Here is a 6,071-nt window from a genome sequence, read left to right on the forward strand (position 1 = left end):
ATTTTTGTAATTTAATTAGAAGTTCAGGGTTATTTATGTCATTTAATCCCATTTACTACTTAGGGTTTTTCAACTTTTTTGTTCTTTTCATCTTTCTTTGCCGCCGCACTCCAGATTCCCAACTTTTTGACATTTGGTTGAATTGGTTCTTTTATTCTTTCTTTGGCCGTGCGCACTTGCATCTGGTTAGTATAATACTGAAGTCATTTTCAATTTCATCATCTTAATCTTTTATTCTCTTCTTTGATCTCGTTGCTGTGTGCTCTTCTTTTTTTTTTTTTTTCCTCTTCCTGGCCTACGCAGTACGCACTTCTTTAGTGGGAATTTCTGATTTTCTGGTTTTCACTTGTTTTGGTTGGCCATTTGGAATTTCGAATTCCTGAAGAAAAACAATAAACTGATGAAGATGTGGCATGTCAAAAATCAGGATTCCGACATCACCTTTTGATCTTTCGTGATTAAATTTAAGGTATTTCATCTTTCAACTTCTTGAATTTTTTTTATTTAAATCTGCATAAGAAATTAAAAAAAAAATTAACATTTAATGGTTTAGTAATTAGCATCAACCATATTTGATTCTCTACTCCCACGGAATATTTTTTTTTTCTTTTTTCTCAATTTATTTTATATACATAGGCAGTATATGTATATGCTGTATATACTATATTCGCCTAACATTTTTTTAGTGAATCAATCTTACATTGAAAGAAATGTCATATATATATATATATTTGATAGAAATGCCATAAAATATCTTTATGGTGCAGGACAGATACTTAAAGTCTTAAACACTATGTAACAACTAACAATTTATTTGCATGAAATGTATTTTTCGCATATTAATTGGAGGCTAGGAGTATATGCTACACGATGATGATAAATCATGTCCTATCTTTTTAGACTTGTAAATAAAGTGATCTCTTGCCAGCTCTTTAGGAATGTAGAGAATTGTAGAGAATTCAATAAATTTATTGTTAATTTTAATTGTATAATGATCATTCATGTGATATAAGTTTATTAAGTATTGAACACTTGAATTTAAATAAGTGTTGAATTATGAATTATTATATAGGAGTATAAAAATGTCTAGTTGTCAATCAACCGGTGCTGCATCTTCAACACTTGCTCCTGTAAGATCAGAAGATCCAGCATGGGCCCATGCACGTGCAGTGCCAGGGGCAAGAAATAATACTGAATGTTTATATTGTAATAAAGTAATTAGAGGTGGCGGGATCACTCGATTGAAGTATCATCTAGCTGGGATTCCAGGTAATGTAGAAGCATGTAAAAAGGTATCTGAAGATGTAAAATGGCAAATGAAGGAGTTGCTTGATGAAATGAAAAAAAACAGAGAAAAGAAAAGAAAAATAAGTTCAGAGATTGGAGGCGATATAGATTTAATATCTGATGATATTGATGATAGTAATAGCATGGAGGGACAGTCTCAGCTTTCAAAAGGTAAGGGGAAGTCAAGAGAATCTGGAACTGGAAAGTCAGTGGGGGGATTAAGTAGATTTTTTGCGCCAAGAACAACTCCTGGGGCCCAACCTTCGATTAAGAGTTCTATGTGTTCGAATGAGATGCTTGTACAAGCAAAAATGGCTGTAGCACGCTGGTGGTATGATTCTAATCTGCCTTTCAATGCGGCTCAATCCAAGTTTTATCAACCAGCTATCGATGCCATGACTGCCATTGGGCCAGGATTCAAGGGCCCTTCTTTATATGAGTTGAGGGGAAATTTGTTAAAGATGGCTGTGAATGAGGTTCAAAATTATTTGCAACAAATTAAGAAGGTTTGGACTGAGACCGGTTGTACACTAATGGCAGATGGTTGGACAAATCAGAAGCAACAATCAATAATCAACTTTCTAGTTTATTGTCCGAAAGGTACAATGTTCTTGAAGTCTGTTGATACATCTGGCCTTAGAAAAGATGCTGAAACATTGTTTAAGATCTTTGATGAGGTTGTTCAAGAAATTGGAGTTGAGAATCTTGTGTAGTTCATTACTGACAATGATGCAAGTTATAAAGCTACAGGAAAAAAGTTACAGCAGAAGTATGGCTCTTTCTACTGGTCCCCTTGTGCAGCTCATTGCATAGACTTGATGTTGGAAAATTTTTGTGATCCAAGATATTTTCCCATTATTGATGATACTATAAAAAAGGCAAAAAAGATAACAAAGTTCATATATAACCATGGTTGGGTTTTGGCATTGATGAGACAAGATTTCACCAAAGGTCATGATTTGTGTCGTCCTGCAGTTACAGGGTTTGCGACAAATTTTTTAAGTATCCAATGTTTGCTCTTATTTAAGAAAGAATTGAGACAAATGTTTACGTGTGATAAATGGATGGGGTCAAGTTATTCTAAGAGCAACATAGGGAAGGAGATAGCTGGGATTGTTTTAGAAGATAAAGAGTTTTGGGCTCAGTGTCAATTTATTGTTAAAATTAGTGAGCCTTTGGTTTTATTGGTCAATTTATTGGTCAAGTTAAAATAAACTTGTTGACGGGGATGAGAAGCCGGCAATGGGATACTTGTATGATGCAATGGAAAGAGCCAAAGAGAACATAAAAGCAAGATGCAATAACAAAGTCAGTGTATTCAGTCCATTCACCAGGATCATTGATTCTAGATGGGATAAGCAGCTTCACAGTCCATTACATGCGGCGGGTTGTGTTCTTAACCCTGGAATTTTCTATAGCCCCAGCTTTAAAAATAAAAATGATGTTGTAAAAGGCTTCAATAGTTGTGTTATGAAGATGGAACTCGATCCTGATGATCAAGACAAGATCATTGAAGAACTTGACTTGTATAGGACTTCAGTAGGTGAGTTTGGACATTCTTTAGCAATCCGCCAGCGTGATAAGCTTAATTCAGGTATTATCATTTATCAATATCATTTGTTAAATAGTGTGACTTTGTACTTTAAATTTTATCTCATTTTATTTTACTTGCATTTAATTAATAATTTATAATTGTATTACTGTTATAGTTGCATGGTGGTCCCAATTTGGTTGTGAGGTTCCAACGCTTCAAAAGTTTGCTGTTCGAATACTAAGTCAATGTTGTAGTGCAACTGGATGTGAGAGAAACTGGAGCACATTTGATTTTATTCATTCGAAGAAGAGAAATAGATTAGTGCATAAACGTTTGAATGACTTAGTATTTGTTTGTTATAACTTGAAGCTGCGAGAGAGGTAAATTTTTTTTAATACTAATATTTTTCACTTTTGAAAATAAATATAACATTTTCAATTATGTTTGATTTTATTTTGACAGGAGCATAAAAAATGGAAGAGATGCTTTAAATCCAATCAATCTTGAAAACATTGACTTGATGGACGAATGGGTGGGTGAAGAATCTGAGCTTCTTGATGGAGAAGATTTGGATTGGGCAAGTATTGAGAAGCCATTAACCTCACTAAATGAGGAAGACGTTGATAATATTGGTATTGATGTTGATGACGGTGGTGACGTTGATGAAAATATCTTGATTAACATGTCGAATCTTGCTCCTTATTGTCTTTTTGATGAGGATGAGTGATTTTATTTTAATGGTTGGATTAAGAACTTATTTAATTTGTATCTTAAAACTTAAAACTTGTATTGAGAAGTATTGAGTTTATGACTTATTTTGTTGTTATTTTGGAATATAGTAAATGTTTATACATATATAATTTATTCAGGTATAAACTATTCCGAAACGGTATACGAAACGGCACCGGTACCGAAACGGTATCGATGCCGAAATATTATTCCGAAACGGTACATGAAACGGTACCGGTACCGAAATATTTCGTTTCAATGCTTTGACCGGTACGACTTCCGGTACGGTATTCAAAACTTTGCTTTCAACCAAGGGAAACAGTAACATTGCCGTTAAGCGATCTTACAGTGCTGTAAGGCCGGATTGGTTATACAAAATTAAAAAATTTATCTCATCTCATTTCAATTCATCATTACAATTTTTTCAAATCTACATATAAAATATAATAAATAATTTTACTTTTTCAAATCCTAATATAAAATTAATATTATAAAATTATATTATAATAATATTTTATTCATTACTATTTAAAACATCTCATCTCACTTCATCTCATCTGTATAACTAAATGGGCCTAAGTCTTCCCATTTTTTTCCAAAGTCCTATTTTCACAAACGTAAAAAGTCTGGCCAACTACAGTACCCTCTTTCAAAAAACTAAAACAAAACAAAAACGTTAAGATATTTTACGGGAAAAATAAAGAAAAAAAGAAAAAAAAAATAAAACTGTTTCAAAATAGCCTGGCCAGTTATTAAAAATTGAGATTTTTTTATATAAATTTTAAATTTATTTTTTTTAAAGTAGATATACGAGACTTATATATTTTAAAATTATATAAATAAAAAATAATAACATATTTTTTAATTTACGAGCGAGACTTCCAAATCATGATATTGTTATGTCTAAAAAAACTTATAAACAAATTTATTGGGAAAAAAAATTGGGTTAGTATGATCGGCTGTTCCATTGTTATTTAGGCCTAACTGTAGGAAAGCCCAACGAATTAGATTTATGATGCTAGGCCTCATTTAATGATTATGGAAGATCCAATTAAGCGGTGGGCAGGCAGAGTTCCAGCTATGTGCACCATGACAACATCAGTGCCTGAAGTTGCAGCGTCAACTTACCTTTTTAGATATTTTTGTTTTCACCGATGATCTACTTTGATTTCCCTCTTAATTTATTGTTTCCTTTCTTAAGTATTTCCTTTATCAATTGTCTACTTTCCTTTTGTAATCTCCTTATATATTTGGTTATCATTGTAAGAGAGGGATTATTATGAAAAGATTGAATAAGAAAGGAAGTGTTTTATCTTTTTTTTTTTTTTTTTGGCCACTAATGATATTTTCGAAAGACATAATTCTTCTATACACTCAGATTTCTTTTTTCACATCTTCCACTACGTCAATTTTGACATTAGAGTAAGGCTTTACCTAGCTTAATGGCGAGAGATAATTCCCAAGATGAAGAATGTGGCATGCAGGCCATTTGGGCAGTTGTTAATTCTTAAGAAGCAGATTTTTGAAGGGATTGAACGCATGTTATAGGAGATTCAAACAGCCATCATAGGTGTTCATGTTGGTGGTGACAGGAATCAAGATAATGAGGGTGCAAACTATCCAAGGGGAGGTCATAGTCTTATGCATCGGCAGAGGGATCAAGCACATGACAATTCTTCTAGCAATGAAGAATTTGAAGGTTTCGTCCGTGGGAACCAAGATGGCAAGAGAACTTCAGACAACAACCACAATTTTAGAATTAAATTTGACTTACCATGCTCAATGGGCACTTTCATGTTGACAGCTTTCTTGATTGGATGCTTGAGGTGGAGAATGTTTTTGATTACATGCAAATTCCTGAAGCACAACAAGTAAAATTGGTTGCTTATAAATTGCGTGGTGGTACCTCAGCTTGGTGGGAACAAATGCAAAACAATAGGAGGAGACAAGGCAAACAACCAGTGTGCATATGCCCAAAGATAAAAAGACTGATGAGGGCCAGATTTCCTCCTCCAGACTATGAACAAATCCTCTACCAACAATATCAAAACTATAAACAAGAAATGAGAGCTGTCAATGACAATATGGAAGAATTTTATTGACTTAACGCTCGTAATAACCTTTTAGAAACTGAGGGGCAACAAATTGGGAGATACATTGGGGGGGTTGTGTGTAGCCATACAAGACAAAGTATCCTTGCACCCTGTATGGCCTTTGTCGGAAGCAATTAACTTATCTATGAAGATTAAAATGCAACTAGCTAGGCCACCACCGAGAATACTGAACCAAGCACCACAAACAAAGACTGTCGTCCAACATCAACAAACCAATGATTCACGCCCACCACCATATAGCAGGATGCAAAGAGGGGAGAGCAGCACTCAAAACATAAAGGTTCCAATGCACAAAGACGAGGAGAGAAATAATCCATATATGAGGCCTATGATTGGGAAGTGCTTTTGGTGCAACCAACTGGGGCATCGATCCAATGAGTGCCCCACACGCCATTTGGTCCTTGTGA

The sequence above is a fragment of the Carya illinoinensis genome, chromosome 13 (assembly GCF_018687715.1).
Source record: "Carya illinoinensis cultivar Pawnee chromosome 13, C.illinoinensisPawnee_v1, whole genome shotgun sequence".
NCBI classification, from domain to species: Eukaryota; Viridiplantae; Streptophyta; class Magnoliopsida; order Fagales; family Juglandaceae; genus Carya; species Carya illinoinensis.